The following is a 22,830-nucleotide window of genomic DNA, read 5'->3' as shown; positions in this document are numbered from 1 at the left end:
CATTCTTCTTTCCTTTTTTTTTGTTTTGGTTGTTTACTTCAGGGTGCCAAAACTTTTTTTTAAGTCATGTTGATATGGTTTGGCTGTGTCCCCACCCAAATCTCATCTTGAATTGTAGCTCCCAGAATTCCCATGTGTCGTGGGAGGGACCCGGTGGGAGGTAATTGAATCACAGGGGCGGGTCTTTCCCATGCTGTTCTCATGACAGTGAATAAGTCTCATGAGATCTTATAGCTTTATACAGGGGAGGTCCCCTGCACATTCTCTCCTATCTGCCGCAATGGAAGACACGCCTTTTGCCTTCCATCATGATTGTGAGGCTTCCCCAGCCATGTGGAACTGTGAATCCATTAACCCTCTTTTTCTTTATAAATTCCCCAGTCTCGGGAATGTCTTTATCAGCAGCGTGAAGACGGGCTAATACACATGTTGACAGATACATACTCAGTTAACATTCCCATGTTTACTAGCTCACAAGTTAACATTAAGGGAGGTGGGTGGAAGGTGACCAGGGTGATAAAAGGGAGGAGTGACATTTCAGAAATGTACTGATACAGGAGCAAAAATATATTGACACATGAGTTCCTCAATTTAAAACAATTGAAATCAACAAAACCAATCTTTTCTTTTTTTCCTCTTTCACTATAAACCCTAAGACGGACAGTGACATTGGGGGCAGCCTCCAGAAAATCAATCAGCCTCCAAAGCAACAGATGTGACAGATACCTTTGCAATCACATCTAAGGGATGCCTCAGCTCGTAGAACTCCACCCCAATCACACTCTGTAGTTTAGAACATGCTCATTCGAACATGCACAGAGATAGAAAGTAAATTAGAGGTTGTTTTGGGTTTCAGAGGGTAGAGGCAGGAATGAGAAGAGACTGCTAATGCGTCCACAGATTTTTTTGTGAGGGGGTGACAGAAAATAAAAATATTTTCCTGATTTTTCCATTGTCATTTCCAGAACTGTGCCATAACTTTCTTCACACAACTTTGCTTTGGTTGACTTTTGGCTGAGTCATGGGAACTTATGGGACTAGAATACTCTGACAATTTTGGCGAATTCACATCTTGAAATGGGGATAATAGCCTCTTTCAAGTTCTGTCATCACTATTACTATTATTATTATTATTATTTTGAGACAGAGTCTCACTGTGTCGCCCAGGCTGGAGTGCAGTGGCTCAATCTTGGTTCACTACAACCTCTACCTCCTGGGTTCAAGTAATTCTCCTGCCTCAGCCTCCCAAGTAGCTGGGATTACAGGCGCCTGCCACTGTGCCCGGCTATTTTTGTATTTTTAGTAGAGACAGGGTTTCACCATCTTGGCCAGGCTGGTCTTGAACTCCTGACCTCGGGATCCACCCGCCTCGGCCTCCCAAAGTGCTGGGATTACAGGCGTGAACCACTGCGCCCGGCGTACCATTATTTATTAAGAGATTATTGTCTGCACGATCCCAGGGTTTGGCAAGCCATGAAGGCCTGTTCTTGTCAAGGGGCTTACCCACCTCAAAAAATACTGTGCTTTGGCAAAACCTACAGGCTGATTGATCCTCAAATCTGCTTTGGCTTCACTCTGGGCATACAGTTGGACTATATTTCCCAGTCTGCCTTACAGTCTGGGGTGGTCATTTAAGCGAGGCCAGTAGAACATAGGCAGAAATGGTGTGCATCTTCCCCAGGTCTGCTCCCCATGGGAGCCACTCTGCCTCCCCTTCCAGCTGACTGGAATGGAAATGACTTCTAGGTCAACCTGAAGGAAAAAGGGCTGGGTCTCATACCACCACCAGAATTCCCACATGGCACTGTTAAAAGAACAGAACTTTTATTGCATTAGACACTAATGTTTGGAGGTTTCTCTGGACCGGGGGATACCCTAACTCATATAAATGTCTTTTAAATGAACCTAACCATACCAAAATTTTTTGTTGTGTAAAAAAGTGCCCCAAAACTCAGTGACTTCAAACAACACATCTTTCTTAGCTCACATTTTCTGTGGGTCTACAATTCAGGCATGGCTTACCTGGGTGTCTCTGGTTCACAAAGCTGCAATCAAGGTGTCAGCCAGGGCTGCAGTCATCTCTAGGCCGGGACTGGTGGAGAATTCAGTTCTCAGCTCCTTCCCGTAGTTTTTGGCAGCGTTTAGTTCTTTGATGGTTGTTGGTCTGAGGGCTTCAGATCCTTGCTGGCTGTTGGCTGAAGACATCAGTTCCCTGCCAGCGGGGCCGCTCCATAGGGCAGCTGATGACATGGCAGCTGGCTTCCCTCAGAGCAAACAAGGGAGAGAGCCAAAGAAGATGCTCCAGATGGAGCTGGAGTCTCTTTGTAACCTAATCTTGGAGGTGACATCCCATCACTTTGGCCATGTTCCATTGCTGGAAACAAATTGCTAGTTGTAGCCCATGCTCAAAAGGAGGGAATCCCACTCAGGGGCATGAATACCAGGAGGTGGGGACTATTGTGGGCCGTCTTTGAGGCTGCCCACCACACTATGCAATTTTTTTTTCCTGAAGATTTGTGGACACCTTTTAAAATGCTCTAAAGCTGTGCTGCCCAATATGGGAACCATTAGTCACATGTGACTATTTAAATCCGATCGAATTAAAAATTCAGTTTCTCAGTCACACCAGGCACCTTTCAAGTCCTCAATAACCACATGTGCCTAGTGGTTCGCATATGAGACAGTGCAGATATAGAACATGTCCATAACTGTAGAAAGTTCTATTATTGCGAAAACAAGACAAAACAAAACAAACCTCTCTTTAAAAAGCTGGGTTTCCCCAGAATTGTGAAGCCACAAACAGGGCTTCTGGGACACCTAGACTGTGTTTCTGCATTCATTTCCACCCATATTGTTCATCTGTCTCCTTCCAGGAACTCAGTTGTAACTAGTCTCTTTCCTTCCTAAAAGCCTACTCTCAAAAGAAAAATAATTAAACAAATTCACACCAAGGTGTAAACGACTATCTTTTAACATCGTTTTCTCAAAGGTACTTCCATTCTAACCAGACTAAATCTGAATAAATAAATTCTCAATTGTGGCACTTTAGATGTCAGCTTTACTGATTTGGAGAGGAGTTTCAAGTCTTTGGAATGCTTTGAAACTCAAAGACTGAAATGAGAACACTCGCCCCTAATCTATCTGACTTTTGAATTCTGGTTTTCACATGAATGTTTCCATAGTAGAGAGTAACCTGGGTCTGGACGTGTTCTAATTTAGCATCATATGTGCAAACATCAAACAAATAATATACTAGACTCCATCTCTATGTACTCATAATGGGGGACCACCATATCGGGAGAACTACATTAATGACATCTTAATACCTAGTTTTTCCTCTTGGATTCATCATTTAACTTGTTTCAACCAGAAGGTTGCCTTTCAGCTGCAGAGGGAAAACAGAAGTTCTTTGACAGAGACAAAAAGCGCTGGAAATGACTCGTTGGTGTTTTTCCGCCTGAGCAAGCAGGCCCCCCTTACTAGATCCCGGTGCACAGTATTCACCTTCGTGGCTCGAGCAGGGTCTTTGCTGGTGCAAACATAATTTGCCACATTGTCTCCATGTGATCGTTTGGAAGCTGAGGGAGCTGTCTCTAATGACAGGTCACAAACATCCGCGACGCGGGCTCCTTTATGCCTGCTCGGCTGGGCTGGGCGCTGGCAGCCTTGCCACTCAGGCGCTTGTTTTTGTTATGGAACAAAAGCCTCACTCCCAGCTGTGGCGCCAAAATCTCGCTCGCACTGTTCGAGTAACTGACAGCTCCGGAGCTAGGCGTAGGGGAGGCCTGGATAGGCTCCTCCAATAGCAGCCGCCTCTTTCTGCGACCCCCGCGTGTTTACCCGCAGCCGGCTGCCGGCGGGAAGGAGGCGAGGACGAAAACCAGGACGTGGAGTTGGCTCGGAGTGGGCGAGCGCCCCAGCAGAAAAGTGAAAGCCTACTGGGGCCCGCCGCCCAGGAGGAATCCGCATTGTAACCCGGAGCCTGCGGCTGAGATGCTGTGAATTTATTTGGTTCACCCCATCAGTCTGCAAGAAATTCCCCTGACAAGTTCCTCGCGGTTTCGTGTGTCCAGTCTTTGTGATTACAGGGCGATGATGTAGCACAGAATGTGTCCACTTCACTCAGAGGAACTAATAGATAAATAACCATTTAAATCCCCAGTCCCCTGCTAGGTGCTCTGGAGTGACACGAAGAGGAGAGAAACGGAAGAAGAGATCGCTTATATGTCAGAAATGTTCATGCTTCCTGCAAACCTTCAAAGCAAAAAGTCATGACCATCATCATTAAAGAAGGCTTATTAAACATCGAGTTGTATGTGCTGCTGTTGTGTATTGAACCGTGAAACTACAAAGAGCTTGTCCCTGGGCTAACAGATTCACATAGCAAAGAAAGTTGCCAAGTTGTACTAGGCAAAATGAGTATGCTAAATCTCTATCCTTTGCACACCAGGATAAATAAAATAGATTCATGCCTGGTCAGTGAATACTAGGAGCCTCTAACTTGGCGGAAAATTAAATGACTTTGAGGTTGTGGTTTCTGAGTTGGAGGCCGCGGCGCTCAGAGCTCTGGAGTTCAGGGCTGAGCGCCTTTGCTGTTCTGCATATGTTGGTCGTGTGATTTTGAAGACAGCCAACTTCTCTGGGCCTGGCTTTCTCATCAATAAGGTGGAGACAATACATCCAGACTTGCTGTAAGGATGCAATGGGATGACTTACGTAAAGTGCCTGACACTTAAGCACACAACAAACAAAGGTAATTTGATGCCAGTATCTGACAGAGAATTTTCCAGATGTGATAGGCTACTTTCTTCAGCATGAAGAGAAAGCATTTAGGGCAGTATACCTAGCACATTGTGAGCACCCAATAGTGTTGATGCTGCACTGCTGAGCATATCAGACAAATCCTGGCTTTGCCAGTTGCCAGTTATGTTTCTTCATTTCTCTGTGCCTTGATTTTCTCATCTGTAAAATGGACATTATAATAGTACCTATCCCATAGGACATTAGAGGATCAAACAAGATAACTCATGAAACAGGCAGCTGGCAGCACTCAGTAAGTGTCATCTAGTACTATTATTGCTTTCACATCTGACAGATGATTGTTCTAGGAATTATGACTTAGTGATAGACTATATTCTCCTCAGTATAATTTAAGGACAGGAGAAAAATGGAGTTTTCCCTAGGAGCATGCCTCATCTTCCCTTCCATGCCTCTCTTCCCCTTAGATTGGGGTTCTGTCCTCTTCTCTGGGCTCTGACGATGCTTTCACTGCAAACGGGGACTCTGCATTCTGACATCCACCAGTCCTGTCCTCTCTGCAGCAATTCTTTTTTAAACTTTGAATTTTGAGATTATTTTAACATGCAGTTGTAAGAAATAACAGAGATTACGTGTACCTACTTTTCTCCAATGTACCCAGTTTTCCCCAACGGTAACATCTTGAATAACTACAGTACGATATCCTAACCAGGATATTGACAATACAATCCACCTTGTTCAGATTTCACCAGTGTTACAGTCGTGTGTGTGTATGTATTTAATTCTGTGTGTATTTACAGTGCAGTAGTGTGTATTTTAATTCTGTTTAATTCTATCACACATGTAGATTCGTGTAATTACATGAATCTACATGTGTGATAGAATTAAACAGAATTACAGAACAGTTCCAACACAAGGGTCCCTTGTCTGACATGCTTTGTACCCCAGATGTTCACTGATTACACTACTACCATTTTCCCATAAAATTCCTTTCTCCTGATTTCAAAGACTTGTTAAAAGCTTGATTAACCCATCACAAACGGCTAAGGTATTGAATGTTGTAAATGTAAATAAGGTAAATGTTGAATGGGTCATACCCCCCAAGATAATTGTTTTCTTAGAGACAGCTTTCATGATTTTACTCTGAGGAATGAGCAGTAGGAGACTATCAGGAAACAAGATAAAAGAAAATGGGGCTCAGAATTATCACTCAATTTTAAATGTGCATGAAAAAACGGGGGTGGAAAAGAAACATGGAAGCCTGAAAGGGCTCCAGGCTGATTCATCTAAGTGGAAGTCTAACACACACACACCCCTTCAAAGTGAGAAAGGTTTCAGAAACTTCTCCCTTCACCCAGCCATTACCCACTGGAATATATAGGAAATCTCACGGTTGCAGTTGAAGAACTAGATCTCAGCCCTGCTTCCTTCCAACAACACAGGGCAGAAGTTAAACAATCAGTCATTGCCCAGGCTTGCAATTGCTGGGAAAAGAGTCCTGTTTGATTGGGGTGAACCACAACCTTTTAGTATTGATGATGCTGACATATTCTTAAGGTGCAGAAAGCACTGGCTTAAAGCCTGGCAGGGGAGGAGGATAAAAGGCATTTCCTTTACAAATTTTGACATCATTAGAATGCACAATGCTCCACAAACACTTTTCCTTCTACGACTTTGTGCAAAACCTGAGAATTGCAGCGCAAAATCCTGGAAGTGGAGGAATGGAAGCCTTGGTCCTCAAGTGCTTCATATCACAAGGCTGTCCTAGTGAGGAGTAGATCTGGGGCACAAGTCCTATGGCTTTCTGTGGTGCTACTGGCAAGTGAAAAAAAGGGTCAAGGGATTGGGAAGAGAAAATGTGAAGAAGTGGCATTGCCAGAGGTGATGTTTGACTCAGTTGTTTCTTATGTTCTAAAAGCGTGCAGGTACCAACCTGGACCAGAAGCTGCAGCAGCACCTTGCAACTTGTTAGGATGCAAATTTTCCAACCCCACCCCACATTTTTAAAATCCGAAACTTTGAGGCTGCATCCCATTAATCTGTGTTTTAACAAACTCTCCAAGTGATTCTGATGCATGGTGAAATTTGAGAACCACTAGAGCTTCCAACAAAAAGGTCCACAAAAAGTTTGTTGACCCACTAGAATGGTTAACCATTCTTACGGGGATATAGATGGAATACTCAAGTACTACTTTAAATTCAGGAAAGAAATGTTTAAGCAACTATAAATGCTAAGCACTATTTTAGGGACAGAGGGATGAACAAGACAGACGATATCTCAATGTCATAGAGCTGCTGGTAATAAGTGCTCAAAAGAAAAAAGAATCAGGTTTGAAGTGCAATTTTAGCAGGGTGGTGAGGAAAGGCCTTTTTAAGGACATATTTGAGCAGATGCCTGAATGAAACTCAGGAGCCAGTAGGTCATGGTAAGATCTGGAAGCAGGGTGTTCTGCCAGAGAGGACTGGAAGTGTGACAGCCTGATATGAACATGAGTTTAGTGTGATGAAGGAAGACAGAAGGCAATGTAGATAGGAAGGAGGGAAAGGAGAGCAGGTTACTGAGAGGTGGGATGGAGATAGTAATATAATTACAGGGTCTTCTGGGCCTCAGAAGGAAAATATGGATATCTTCTCAGTGTGATGGGATACTATCAGAGGCTCTTGGACAGGAGAGGGGCATGCTTTATTTTTTGTGTGTTTTCCACAATTTGGCTGCTATGTAGTGGTCTGCCTGTAGGAGGACAAAAGTGAAACAGTAAGACTAGTTAGGAGGTAGTCCAGGTTAAAGATGATGAGTGCTGGATGAATACCGTAGTGGTGGAGGTGGTGGAATTGGTTGGATTTAGGATGTATTTTGAAGATAAGTCTGGGATGTGGGAGAAAAAGAGGAGTCGAGAATGACTTCTAAGTTTTTATCTTAAACTAACGGGTAAATTGCAGTGCCACTTATTAAAATGAGCAAAACTGGGGAAGAAACATATTTGAAAAGAAAACCAAGAATTTTATTTCGGTCCTGTTAAGCTTGAGATGCCTATTAGACATCCAACTATTGTGTTGGATATCAAATATATGAGTTTGCCACTCAACAGGTATACTACATTGAACTTATTACCTTATAGTGTGTGTGACTAGGTTAAAAAAAAAAACTATTCATTAAATGTTACAGGTAAATATTTTCAAAAAGCATTTTATAAAATAATACTTTTGCTTTTTGCCATTCTCACACTCCTTGAATCTATTTTATTAAAACTTTTCACATGAGTCCTTTACGTCAGGTCTCTCCCATCACTAGAACCACTTTCCCAATCTTTTAACAGTTCTGCAAACCACATCATATTCACTTCCAGATGAGCTGTTTGACATGCAGCACTTTTTGGATCTGTATATGATGTTGCCTCTGGATACTTTATCCTAACGACAGAAAATCAATCTGCTGCTTGTGGTCTCCACATCAAAATCACATACCATCTTGCTTTATTAGGTGGTATATAGATGTCTTATTTCCAGCAACATCCATCAGTGGTGATTCCAAGAAAATGGCCAAATCCAAGTTAAATTTCTTTGACTCCCGGTTTTACTGAATGCATCAAGTGGCCTCTGTAAAAATTTTGAACATTGACTGAGATTGCTTCAAGCTAATGTGCCTCCTTCAAGCAATACTTCGTTGTACAAAATTGAGTATTTGAGTGGGCACTCTTGTAAAATTAGAGATGCCATGAGAGGCAAATATAAAACATCTGCCTCTTTCTTGAAGGATCCTTTTAGAATATAAAAACATCATATAGGCCAGGCATGGTGGCTCATGCCTGTAATCCCCCAGCATTTTGGGAGGCAAGGCAGGTGGATTGCTTTGAGCTCAAGAGTTTGACATCAGCCTAGACAACATGGTGAAAACCAATCTCTACAAAAAAAAAAAAAAAAAATCAGTAATTAGCCAGGCATGGTGGTGCATACCTGTAGTCCCAGCTACTTGGGAAGCTGAGGTGGGAGGCTGGCTCGAGCCTGGGAGGCGGAGGTTGCAGTAAGCCAAGATCCCACCACTGTGCTCCAGCCTGGGTAACAGAGCCAGGCCTTGTCTCAGAAAGAAAAAAATCATATACTCCAGCATAAATGTTTGAAAGCTAAACACCACTGAGGCAGAATACCCTTGGGCCCTGGAACTCATGCCCATCTTCTGCAAGGGGGGAAGAGCTGAGGTTCTTGGGAAAGACTCTTCAGATAGTCATTCTGGTTTATTCTGGCATGAGTTCACCGTGAGCATAGCTAAGATCACATAACACAGGGGTGCAGAGAGAGGGTTGGTGTCGCTGGTCTGGGTGCATGGGTGTGCCTTTAGGCACACTGATTTGAGTGGAGAAATGAAGGTGTCAAGTGTTTTTAACCTGAGTATTCACATTTCTCTGTACCACCAAAATCATGGTTTCTGGGTTAAGAAGAAGAGAGAATGTGACAATAGAGGAGCTTCTCCATAGACTACCTAACATGGGCTTCACTTCCCTCTCTCAGGACTGTTGATTCACATGTGATGTGGAGTGATGTCTATGCTGCTGCCACTGCAGAATTCTTCCATCACACCAGCCTAGCCTAAACCCTACAGAAAGAGTCATGCTCAGAGTAAGACTACATGGTATTTGGATTGAAAATGTCAAAAATAACTGTGTGTGTTTTTTTAATTAGATGCACTCTGGCCTTGTAAAGAATATGTTCCTGCCCCCAGGATGGAGATCCCAAACTCTGTGTTGTCTCTGTGCCTTTATTCCTGAGGCCACCTCTCCCTGGAATGTCTCTTCCTGCCACCTCATCATCTGGTAGATCCCCACTCATTCAGCTCTGGCAGGACTTCGTCCAACAAGCTTTCTTTGACCCACTGTGGTCATCTGGCTCTCTCCTTCTCCATGATCCCCAAATTCCCTTGCAGATCACGATCATGCCTTTACCAGAGGGATTGTAATAATGTGTTCACGCATCTGTATCATCTGTATCTTCTATTAGACTGGGAGCTCCTGAGCATAGGAACTGAGCAACAGTTCGTATTTCAGGGTCCACCAAAGAACTTAGGACATATAGTAGACACTCAGTAACCTTTCCTGAGGCCTGACCATCAGAGCTGCATTTTGTTTTGTTTTGCATTGTAATTTTCCATTTCTGTCTCAAGTGTAGTCCATGAGAGGAGACGGCAGGTCCAGCCACCTATATGGTATCATTTGAAAGGTGTCAGGCAGGGTTCTTAGCCTCCAAAATCTGATACCTCTCCTGTCATCTGAATTTAACCTGAAATTACTCCACTACAAGTTACCCTCTCATTTAGGTCCCCAAGAATCACTGGCTATCTACACATACCAATGAGGAGAATAAGTCCCTAAGTTCAATGCTGCTTAATATGCATAGGAGCCACCTGGGGATCTTATTAAACTCCTGATGTGGCTGTGAGGGAGAGGACAGAGATTCTGCATTTCTAATAAGCTCCCAAATGGTGCTGATGCTGCGTGATTGCAGACCACACTTTGGGTAGCAATGGTCTGGCAGTCAATCTCAACTTTAGCATTCATTAGAATCACTTGGAGGGCCTCTTCAACCAGCTGGCTGAGTCCCACTCCCAGGTTTTCTCATTCAGTTGGCCTGGGGTGTGGCCCGAGGTTTTGTATTTCTAGCAGGTTTTCAGGGGCCGCAGCAGCAGCTGCTGGTCCATGGACCATACTTTGAGAACCACAGTTTATAGCCACTGGGTTCACTTTCTTCACTCCTGAGAGACACTGGAGACTATCACACAGTCCTGCAGCAGAAACACCATTTGTGGGAGCCAATTTCAGCTTCTCTTTCATCAAGCCATGACTTGGCTCTCACCTGTATCTGCTCCATCTCCCATTCTACTTGGGGCCAGTGCCAATTTCCCATCTTCAAAACTTCTTTCTCTTTATCCTATTTCCTTTGCTCCTTCCTCTAATAATACATTTATTAAAAAATAAAAAATCTGAAACGTACATTAATTACTTCCTTGATTCTCAGCCATTTAAAAAATCCACAGCAATCTGGCTTTCATTCTCTTGTTAGCATCACCAACTTGTTACCAAATTCTGTGGCAATTTTCAGTCCCCATCTACAATCTCAAGGCACATTCAGTTACTTTAGCAAACATCGCTGTATGCTCCTCACTCCTATACAAGCAGGAAAACACAAAAAGGGTTTAAAAATACAAGAAACTTCATCCTGCTGGTGATGGAAGAGCTGAGAACATAGACGGGTTATTGAGACAACACAGAAATTAGCAAGGACAGGAACCTGCTACCCTTTTAGGCTAGAGGGACAAAAAGAGGTGGGGCGATCACAGCCAGTGGCTTCTTGACCTGTGGAAATAAGGAGAGCTGGAGTCTTGGAGGATATAAGCTCAGTGGGAGGACAGCGCTACAGCAGAGAGAAGGGGAGAAATTCCCTGGCTCCTGCTCAACTCTCTCCAGTCTCCTACCTATGCCCCTGAGAAAGGAGCCGGGGCGAAACGGCCTACAGAGGATGGCTACCAGTGACAGATAGCAGAACGGGGGAAGGGCAAGGAATGGCCCCGATGTCAAATAGGTCGAGGACCAGCCCAGCCCCTTCACTAATACCCTCTCCCCTCTCCAGAGTTTTTTTTTTTTTTTTTTTTTTTTTTTTTGAAACAGAGTCTCACTCTTTCACCCAGGCTGGAATGTAGTGGTGCAATCTCAGCTCACTACAACCTCCACCTCCAAGGTTCAAGAGATTTTCCTGCCTCAGCCTCCTGAGTAGCTAGGACTACAGGCGTGCACCCCTACGCCTGGCTAATTTTTTGTATTTTGAGTACAGACGGGGTTTCACCATGTTAGCCATGCTGGTCTGGAACTCCTGACCTTAAGCAATCCGCCTGCCTCGGCTTCCCAAAGTGCTGGGATTACAGGCATGAGCCACCGCCCGCGGCCTCCAGATCTATCTCTTAAACATCAAACAACTATCACACTTCACCTGGATGTCTGTGGGCATCTGAAACTTGGTATTTCCTAAATGGTGCTATGTCCCCCACCAAGTCTGCTCCCCCACCTCAGTGACCAGCACTAAGGTCACCTAGTCCCTGAAGTTCAAAACAGACAATTGTCCCTGGTTCCTTTCTTTTCTTGTTCTGCCCACATCCTGTTGGTCACCAGGTTTGGTTGATTTCTGCTTTGGAATTGTTTCTCAAATCCACCCTCACCTCACTTTATCCTCTGTGGTAGCTTTACTTCAGACCCTCTTCATTTCCCCGCTTCCTGGACATGCAGCCTGTACTGTCACCCAGGGCCTCTTGCTTGGAAGAGCCCATGCTTGGTTTAATGCCCTTCTGTCTCATTCATGATAATTTTGAACAAGGAGTCCTGCATATTTATTTTATCCTGGGCTCTGCAAATTATGTAGCCAGTCCTGGCCAGGAATATCTACAGGCCTAAAAAAATACAAGCTGAATGCTATTCTGAAAGGTGGCAGCTCATGCACTTAGGGTGACATTGGATTTTAGATTCTAGAAGACATAAATACCCTGGGTAGGGGATCACTGATTATTTGCAAGGTATGTAAAAGGGATACAGAGATCACTGGGAGAAACAAGCCGAACATGAATTGAGAATAAGACAAAGGTATTTAATGCTGACGAGAACATGGTATCACTTACAGTAGAATAATGTAGAAAAAAACCTTGTGAAACAACATAGGTAAAATGATCATGGTGTGGTGGCTGGAACTCTGTATTGAAAACCTGTTGGAAAAGATTTGGAAACAAATATTAAGGATCATTATTTTTATATTTTTTTATATCCAAGATCATCACTAGCTATTTCCTCTCTGCACTGAAAACTGAGAAGGGAAGTGGCGACAGTATACACAGAGAAAAATCTTTTTGTGGACGTGTGGATTGTTATATGTAACATAATAAATTAGCAAAGAGGCAAGACTATTCTTGTGTTTTTCTTACTGGTCACTCTTCTTGTCCTTTCCTTTTTCTTCTTCTTCTTTTCCTGTTTCTCTTTATTTTTCTTCTCCTCACTCCTCTTAAGTTCTGGAAAGCAGCAAGGAGAAACAGTATTTATTTTGAAATAAAGGTTTTGATTGGAATTCTAGCTTCGGCCAAGCCAGCTTTGCCTGCTGTGTGGCCATAGGAAGCAAGACATCAGGTGGCAGGATGACTGTGACTAGACAAATAGATGGAGCCACTGGGGGCATGAGGATAATGGGGTTTATATGGAGGAGATGATGGAACAAACAGCTCCACCATAGCTTTTGTAGAAATGTGACAAAAATGTTGCAAGTAACCTCCGCATCCACAGTGAAAGAAATGTAAGGTAATCAAGGCTGCCCTCCCCAGCCCTCCTTCATCCTTGCACTTTGTCGACTGGAAGGACAGTATATCTACAATGGTTTAAGGAAAATTCTTTATCCTGGCAAGTATGGTAAGTACTGAGGAATTTTTACACTTCTTACAAAATTCTGTCTCACTCTCATATTTTTTCATATTAACAGGCGTAACAACAAGAAGAAATTTATGACTAGCTTTTAAGAAATCCCAGTGGTATTTATATCAGCATATGCTGATGTCTCATTCTATTTTATGGCTTTCAAAACTCCCATGATAGGTTGCTGGGGTTAATTTAGGTACTTCTTCCCCTGGAAGAGCTTGAGAATAAAATAACAAACATAGAAACTAAAATGGTGTAGATAAAAATAGCACTGGAGGCAAAGGGGATAGATTAGGAGCTTTTGATGTCTGTCATCAAACCTGAAAATACCCTAATTGGAAACCCGATGAAGGTAATAAATGAGAGTTGTTAAAAATAAGCTCAAATTCAAAACATTTAATTTTTAAAATTAGGTAGATAGATGAGAAAAAACATAGTTATGGTAGTTTGGATTTGCAGCAAAATATCCTGGGTGTGATTTCTCTTTTTTTAATTTTCTCAGTCAGATCTACCTAAAAATGGATCTGGAAAGTAGAAAATGACCCTTGGAAGGTTTGAGCCTTCACCATCCAACATGATAGCCACTAGTCACATGTGGCTATTCATACTTTAATTAAAAGTAAATAAAATCTAAAATTCCATTCCTTATTTGCAGTAGGCACATTGCAAGTACTCCATAGCTGCATGTGGCTGGTGGCTGCTGTTAGTGAACAGCACAGATATAGACTATTTCCATCACTGCAGAATGTTCTAGCAGGTGAGCCATTTGTATGCTCACATTTATATTAATGTTAAATACATTAAAAGGGCTAGGTTTAGTATTTTGGAAAGCATTGCGTATTAGAGGTATTATGCTAATTATTATTTAATCCTTAAAATATTTTTCTTTTTTTTTTTTTTTTTTGAGGGTGTCTCACTCTGTCACCCAGGTTGGAGTGCAGTGGCATGGTTTCAGCTGACTGAAACCTCTGCCTCCCAGGCTCATGCAATTCTCCCATCTCAGCCTCCTGAGTAGCTGGGACCATAGGTGTGCACTGTCATCCCCGGTTAATTTTTTGTATTTTTTTTTTTTCTGTAGAGACAGGGTTTCATTATGTTGCCCAGTCTGGTCTTGAACTCCTGCGCTCAGGTGATCCACCTGCCTCAGCCTCCCAAAGTGCTGGAGTTACAGGGATGAGCTGCCACACCCAGCCATTAAGCCTAGAAATATTTCTATTAGGATAGAAGGATTAACTAAGGGTTATTAACTAAAACACAGAAAGAAAGGCATGTAAGTAATAACTAAGTAAATGAGAATCAAATCTGCAAACTAAATTTTAAGAATTCTTCCCAGCAATAGCACATGACTGTAGTATAAAGAAATTATGATGTGACATAAGCAAGTAAAAAAATAGTTGTTGAAATGAAGCCTTGCTGCAGGTAAATGTATAAAAGGAAATAGAAATTGATGGTAAATGATAATGGATGAAGTCTAGCAGAAGTCATTAGTACAAACATTGGTGGGAAACAGGAATAATTTGTAAATAAGTTCAATGAAGAAAGGAAAAGAAAGGCCCATAGGTAAACCTAAAGATTTAGAGAAGAAAATGTGAAGAAATTTAACAACAAAGCTAGAGAAGTACTTGCAGAACATATGGCAATAGGGTTTTTAACGTCAAGGGCTCACACAAGTGTATATGAAAAGCTCTGATTCTATCAGAGTTATGGGCAAAGGATAAGAAAATAATGTGCAGAAGGGGAAGTAAAACTTGAACACATGGGAAACTATGTTTTTCATTAATGATCAAAGACATAAATTAAAACAAAATAAAATTTGATGGAACATTTGTCAAAGCGGCAAGGGAGAGAATGATGGAAAAAGTGAGACATGATTAAAGTAAGCGAGCATGCAGGACGCCAGCCACTTTCTTGTGGTTTTCAGAGTGCACACTGCAGCAAACTCTTTCATTAAGTCATCTAGTCAAAGGTATCGAGAAAATGTGCATACTATTTGACCAACTGATTCTACTTCTGGCACTGATCCTAAGGAAAGAATCCAAAAGGTGTATAATACTTTCTGTACAAAGGCTGGCAGCACTATATTACATAGCAAGATGTGGTGAAATCATTGCACAGCTTGACACAATGTTCTGCAGTAAGAATTTTGCTATGAAGAGTTTTTACTCTTTATGTTTAAATTAACTGTAGTATTTGAATACATTCTTTTTTATTGTTATTATTTTTGAGACAGAGACTCGGTCTGTTGCCCAGCCTGGACTGCACTGGCGCTGTCTTAGCTCACTGCAACATCTACCACCTGGTTTTAAGTGATTCTCCTGCCTTAGCCTTCTGAATAACTGGGATTACAGGTGCCCACCACCATGCCCAGCTAATTTTTGTATTTTGGGTAGAGATGGGATTTTGCCTTGTTGGCCAGGCTGGTCCTGAACTCCTAATCTCAGGTGATCTGCCCACCTCGGCCTCCCAAAGTGCTGGGATTGCAGGCATGAGTCACTGTGCCCTGCCCATTCTTTTTAACAAGGCAAAAAATAGGGAAAATGGGAGACTTCCTTTGCCTCCTCCCTGAAGCCTGTTCACCTCCCTAGAGGTTAGCAGGTATCCTATAGAGGCTTCCCCGTATCCATCTGAAATGACACTATGTATTAATAGATGTATATAGTATATTTTGTAGGATGTTTTAAATACAAATGAGATCATGTTATAAAAAAGTATTTTATAGCTTGTTCTCTTCACTTAAAAATATATGAGTCCTTTCCTCCTTTCTCTTTTAGCACACAGTGACTTCCCTCTTTGTAGTGGCTGCATAGTGGCTCGTACATCATCAAAGACTTCTTTTTAAACCATTCTCATTTTGATGAATATTTATGCTGTTTTCAATATTTTGCTATTAAAACCAGTGCTGCAATAAGTATCCTCTCTGTATTCCTTTGTGCCACTAGGCACAGTGTTCCTCTAGGATGAATAACTAGAAATGGAATTGCCGGTTTCAACTGGCAACTGCATTGCACACACTGAAATAGTTAATATGTGTTACATAAAAAAGAAAGCAAAGCTACCATTTAACACTCACTAAAACAAAACCTGAGTCTTTGAGAAGCATGACAGATCCTGCAGCAGAATACAGCCATGTGATGGATACATAAAACAGCATACTCATACTCTCAGTAACCCTGAATAGTATGAAAGCTTTAGAATTTCTACAAGCCTGGTAAGCAAATATTGTATCTAAGTGTTTTAATAACACTGAATTATTTGCATTTTGCTGCATATTAATTCTTGATTTTATGTTGATAATATTTTCTATCTTTCACTTACTTTAAAACTTTTTAATGGTGTCTTTTGTGAAAAAGTCTACAAGTTTTTTGTGATCATATATCACCTTTGTGCTAGGGCCCTGACTTGGTATCAAGTCTAAAATGGCTATCATTCCCTAGAGGTTATAAAAATATTCACGCATATATTCTGCTAATATTTTTATGATTTATTTTTACCCTACTAGCTCCATAAACATCTACAAGTTATATACCACCATGTGTGAAAGAAAATCTCTCATTATAAAACTAGGTGGAAAAATAATGTGAGACAAAAAGGATGATGCATAGAAAAGAAATGAAAATAAATATACCAAAAACAATTACAGGGGTTATCTTTGGGTAGGGAGGTTAGATGTGATTTTTATCCTTTCTACAAGTTTGTATGTTTCAGATTTGTGATAGTATTGGTTATATTTATAACATATGGTGGCCTTTTTCTGCTCGATACAGTCATCACTCTTCTTCTCTTTAACTACATGGTTTGGTGCAGGCCATCCATCATGGCCATCCACCCTTGGCCACAAGTGTCCGCTCATGATTTGGACTTGGCCATCCAAAAATCATTCGCTGGGATTTTTCCAGCTGATGCACATAGCAAAGAGTTCCCCTGCACCTGCTCACAAGGTGGACAAGTGTGTGGCCAGAGCTGCCTGTGGATCTGGTTCTAGTCAGCCAGATAATGAAATAAGTGTCACACACACTCAGAGAGAGAGAGAGAGAGAGAGAGAGAGAGACAAAAAGACAGAGGACCACGCATCACTTAAGGCCCCACACCTAATTTTCCCAAGCTCAGGGTTCATGTGTGCTTGAATTACCCAAGCTGATAAATTCCTCTTCTGCCCTTTTTTTTTCTTTAGTGTGAGTAGGATTGCAATCATTGACACCAGAAGGGTCCTGCATAAAAAAAGCTGTAAGAAAAGGAAGATGGCGAGAAAAGCCTCAGAGATATGAAAATACCATAAGTAGGAAATAATTATGTATCTTAGATTGAACAATTATCAGTTTGTGGAAAGGGAGGTTAATACAAATAATAAAACATAGAAACAACTTGGTTCATGGCTGTTAGGCATCTTATTACTGAAGAAATAACTAGCAAAATAAGAAGGTAGCAAGAAAATGCATAATTTTATAATTGCTGTATTCCCAACAAAGCAGGGAAGGCTCATGAAGTTAAGGGTGATGTTGTAGGAACAGAGATGGCAGTCCTAAGATAACAGACAGCACCTAGAATTGGCTTAAAAGAGACACCCAGTTCCAGCACTTTGAGAGGCCGAGGTGGGTGGATCACTTGAGCCCAGAAGTTTGAGACCAGCCTGAACAACATGGTGAAACCCTGCCTCTACTAAAAATACAAACAAACCCCCCAAAAACTAGCTGAGCATGGTGTTGCATGCCTGTGGTCACTGCTACTCTGGAGGCTGAGATGGGAGGATAGCTTCAGCCCAGGAGGTAGAGGTTGCAGTGATCTGTGATTGAGCTACTGCACTCCAGCCTGGGCAACAGAGTGAGACCCTATCTCAAAAAAAAATAAAAAAAAATTGACATGCATTTCTTAACATACACACTAGACTCCATTTGTGGATTTTAATAATGGGTATTTGGCTTAATCTTAAAACAGACTTCAAGTTGACATTTTATATCATGGAACTTAGGAGTTAAAATGAGAGAGCTCCTTGGGGAGCACAACTCATTCAGATTTGAGTTGTCAACTCTGCAGAGATCAGGGGACTTAACTAGTGTTCCATGGCTAGTAATCCCCATAGTATGATTCAACTCAAATCTCTGGAATCTCAGTCCAGCGTTCTATTTATTGCCTCTCAAGTGCCAATATGAGATGACTAAACTGATCAGGAAACAACAAAGACAAAATTGCACCTACTGAAATAGTAAATTGTGTTACATAAAAAAAGAAGGCAATGCTATCATTTTAACACTAAAAAAACACCTAAGTCTTTGAAAGGTATTGTAAGGAACTAGTATTTTGAAAGTACTGTATGTTTTGAAAGAGAGTTTAAGTTAATTGCTCATGGAAGAAACATTTATCTGGGTGGAGGTTATGCTTGATTTAGACAGGCTTTCAGCCTGAAGGTTGTAATAGACGAGTGATTCTCTTAACCTTAATCTATTTTTCATACGGTGGGATGACAGTCATCAAATGAAATCATTTTTAAGTTTCCCAGAACTGTGGAAAAACTAAGCTAATCTTACTTTCATAACCTTTTTAAAGGGCAAAATTTTACTTTTACTTTTAAAATAATTTTTAAAAGGAGCTACTAATCTCAACAAATCCAACTATTAAAGTTTCACAAGGACAAAAAAGAACCACCACTAGTGGGTACAAATTTGTTGTATGTTTTGTTCTGGCTATGGTTATACCTCATGATTCTGGAAACATGATTATTTTGCTGAATCTTAAATTTTAAAATAACCGAACATAATCTCAAATTGAGCCTGATTCCCTCCCTCCCTCCTTTCTCTCTCTCTCTCTCTCTCTCTCTCTTTCTTTTCATTACATGTAAAAAAAAAAAATGCTTTAGGTATCTTTAGGGCTCAGAACTCAAAGGTTTAAGAATCACTGAGGATCTGAAGAAACCAGACAGGAGCCAGGCAGCTACTATGTGGTTAGGGAGTGACGTTCACTCCAAAGCTTATTCTTGTTCTTCCTCACCAGTGCTTCTCAAACTGTTCGACCAAAGCATGCGGACAGTAGGGGAGAATGGATTCTATCTGTGAGAAGAAGACAGAGTCCACAGCTGTGAGTTTTCATTCAAAGTTCACAATAAACTTCATGCTATTCTTATGTCTGTTTTAATATAAAGAAATGCACTTTGAAATGCACATTTCTTTATACTAAACCTCCAGCACTTTCTACCCCTCCTTTGCTTTACTTTTCTCTTACTTTTTCACATAGACACTTACTGCCTCCATAAAATCATATTGTTCACTTATTTTGATTGTTGTCTGCTCCCTCCCCTAGGGAGGGTTATTTTGTTCACTGCTGCACACCAGCACCAAGAACAAGACCTGGAACTTGTCAGGACTCAGTAAATCCATGCAGAATGAACGATGAAATGTTTTAGATGAGGATGTGTTCAATCCAACTGTCCTGGAGGGGCTCCTTCTTTACCCCATGGCTCAGAGGCACACTTTCTCATCCTGAGTGACAAGCGCTCCCAGTTTTGGAAGAAAACAATGTGTTACACTTAGTGAATGTGGGGGAAAGAAGCAGCAAAGACTCTTCCCCACTTGCTTGGCATCATGAGGTATTTTTTGACTTCTGAGCGCACGTCATGCATGTAGTGTGTCATGTGCCCATATCATGAGATCTTTTCTTGATTCCTAATGAATTAGGTAATTTTATTTTATTCCCACTAAATGTCCTCTGATTTAATGAGGGTGGTCTTCAGCGGATTGCACTTGCCTAGACAATGCTGCTCTCCTTGCCTGAACAGATCTTTCTCATCCCTCAAAGTCCAGCTTGGGTGAAACCTCTTTTGTGACATTAGCCTTCATTTAATGGTTTGAAAACGAATGCCAGCTCTTTTTTTCCCCCATTCAGAGGCAGCCTTTCCAGCAATGTGGGGCCAGGGAATGGATGTGTATGTGGTCTATTGAAGTGGCCTAAGAGAAACAATAAGCTGATTTCAAAGCATATACAGCAATTTTAAAAGAATGTATAATAGTGTATCATCTTCCACTAAGTCACAAATGCCAATCACCAATTCATTTAACTCTGTATTTCCTCTAGGTTCTCAGGAAAACATTTACTTTCTTTCATCTGTAGCAATTTTAGACACAAAAGCTATATCCTTGGCCTGACCATGGTCCTCTGACAAGAAGTTGTTGGTCTTTAAAAGCACATTTTGCTAGTTACTGACATTACTGAGCTTACTTAAAAGAGAGCCACCTTGTCATTCTCTGAGAGTATCCCAAGCCACCTTGTTTACCTACCACGACAATGTTTAATATGATAAGCCCTCATATAAACCCTAGCTTGTCTCAGACACTCTTGAAAGCTGATTGCATTTATTAACTCATTAATCTGCAAAACAACTTTACTACTATGATCCCCATTTCACAGATAAGGAAACGGGCACAGAAAGAGGATGAGTAAAAGTAAAGCTGGCAAGTTCCACAGCCCGGATTCGGACACAGGTGCTACTGAGCCCATGTGCCTAACTACTAGCCAGCTTGCCTCACACCTTTGTCCTCCTCCACCTGCTTCTCCATATCTGTCTGCCCACCCCTTGCCCCTGATCTTTCCTTTTCATGGCCAGAGAAAGACCCTGCTGCCTCACTCTAAAATCATCTCCCAAATCAATGAAGCTAAATTTCTTCCAATTGGGATGAAACCACTTTAATGACCTTTCTTCATTCTTTGCACACTGTAGCTGATACTGATTATTAACTTTTTGGCTGGTCCCTGCTATTCCGTGCTTTGATCAGACACACCCATCTCTTAATGTTCTGTTTTCTTCTCTCTGAATTCCTGAACAGAATATTTACAAATATGAAGTCCAACAAGAAAATCGTGTGATCTAAATGGGGTTTGCGAAACATAAATCTGGTGGTGGTGTCTGAGGAGGGAAAGGGAGGGTGTGTGGGAGAGAAAATGGGTGTGTGGAACTGTTAGAAACTTTCACTTTTGAAGTCACAAAATGCTAGCAGAGCTTTGGGAATGCAAAGGAAGGGGTGGATTCCAAACGCATTTCAGAAAGAACAATGGGTTGGACTTGTGGGCAATTGCCTCTAGGGATAAGGTAGAGAAGGGAGTTAAAATGATACCGCTATTTTGGGCTCAAATGATTATAATGAGAGTGTCATCACCTGAAATAGGTACATCAGGAAGCTAATCTGATTCAGGGAGAACAAAAAGTTCATTTTAGAATCTTTATCATCATCCCTGTTCAACAGTTGGAAGACACCATAAGTGAGCATTTAACGAGCCCCCTCCACGTATCTAACAGAGCATATGATGTTAAATGTCCAACAATAATTAGCTGAAGGCGAATACACCTTTTATTCTGGCCCCATGGAGGCGCCTACCAGGGTATTTGATGCGTAGGATCCTCCCCAGTCCTCCTCCACAGGAATGGAATTGGGGGTATGACTTGAATGTAAGAAACACGACTTACGGCCGGCGCGGTGGCTCACGCCTGTAATCCAAGCACTTTGGGAGACCGAGGCAGGCAGCTCACCTGAGGTCAAGAGTTCGAGACGAGCCTGGCCAACATGGTGAAACCCCGTCTCTATGAAAAATACAAAATTAGCTGGGCATGGTGGCGCGCGCCTGTAATCCCAGCTACTTAGGAGGCTGAGGCAGGAGAATTGCTTGAATCCGGGAGGCGGAGGTTACAGTGAGCCAAGACCGTGCCATTATACTCTAGCCTGGGCAACAAGAGCGAAACTCCATCTCGATAAAAATAAATAAATAAAATTTAAATAATAAAAAAAGAAATATGACTTACTACATAGCCTAACCCCAAACAAATAGCAAATATATTTTCTTTGTCACACCTAAAAATTGTCAGAAAATGGCTAAATTAGTCATGTTATGTGCTTGATTTCCAGATTTGGTCTTACTCCCTATTAATTTCTTAAGTAACCAACTCAAACGATCTTGAACCCCCACCCATTTGTTTCTTCAAAATCCTGAACAATGCCAGAATAGAGTCTACAGATCAGACAGTGCAAGCAGAAAGCTTCTTGGAATTCAGCCATTATAATCAGGCACTCAAGGTAGAATAGCAGGAGTAAAAGCTGAAAGACCTACACACTCAGCACAAAGCCAGGGCAGCTCAATTGCAAGGCCTAGAGTGGTGCGTTCAGAGTGTGAGATTGGTAGACAATCGCTCATGAAACAGTATTTCGAAAATCTAAGCGACTCTGATGATTATTAGGAATTCATCCCAAACCTCGGATTGATACACCTTCCTTGATTTCGCACAAGCTCAGGAGCAGCTGCCATGCACATCAGTGACCATTAAAATGACTTGTAGCAAATCTCTACGTTCAAAGTCTAACTTTGACCGACAACCTTACTTCCAGCGAAGTCTACTCCCCTCCCTCCGGAGGGAAGAATGGGCTGCGGTTAAGCGTTTGTCCTGGTGTCAGGGCCAACTGCTTCGAAGCGCCAGACTTTCGGAGACTGTGGGTAAGGGGGAAAAAAAAAAAATCCAGTCCGGGTTTTGTCTGAGCGTGGGGACCGGAGGGTTGTGAGGAATGGCTCGCGAAGAGGGGGGCGGTGGTGGAAAACACACAACACAAACAGCTCGCGCCGAGGCACGGCAGCTGTAGGCCCGGAGCGCGCGGGCGCAGCGGGC

The 22,830-nt window shown here is 42.0% G+C and overlaps 1 protein-coding gene across 1 annotated transcript in view; it reads left to right on the top strand.

The window, feature by feature from the left end:
* The first annotated feature begins 22,451 nt into the window (after window positions 1-22,451).
* The window catches only part of ZNF704 (zinc finger protein 704), a 267,179-nt gene continuing 266,800 nt past the window's right edge, over window positions 22,452-22,830 (top strand). The window contains exon 1 of the mRNA XM_011989091.1: window positions 22,452-22,661. The gene's annotated coding sequence lies outside the window, so the exon portion shown is untranslated. The remainder of the gene's footprint in view (window positions 22,662-22,830) is intronic.

This window comes from Mandrillus leucophaeus, unplaced genomic scaffold (genome assembly GCF_000951045.1).
Source record: "Mandrillus leucophaeus isolate KB7577 unplaced genomic scaffold, Mleu.le_1.0 Scaffold346, whole genome shotgun sequence".
Classification (NCBI taxonomy): domain Eukaryota; kingdom Metazoa; phylum Chordata; class Mammalia; order Primates; family Cercopithecidae; genus Mandrillus; species Mandrillus leucophaeus.
The sequence above is the reverse complement of the archived record's forward strand: the minus strand, read 5'-3'. Positions and strand labels throughout refer to the sequence as shown.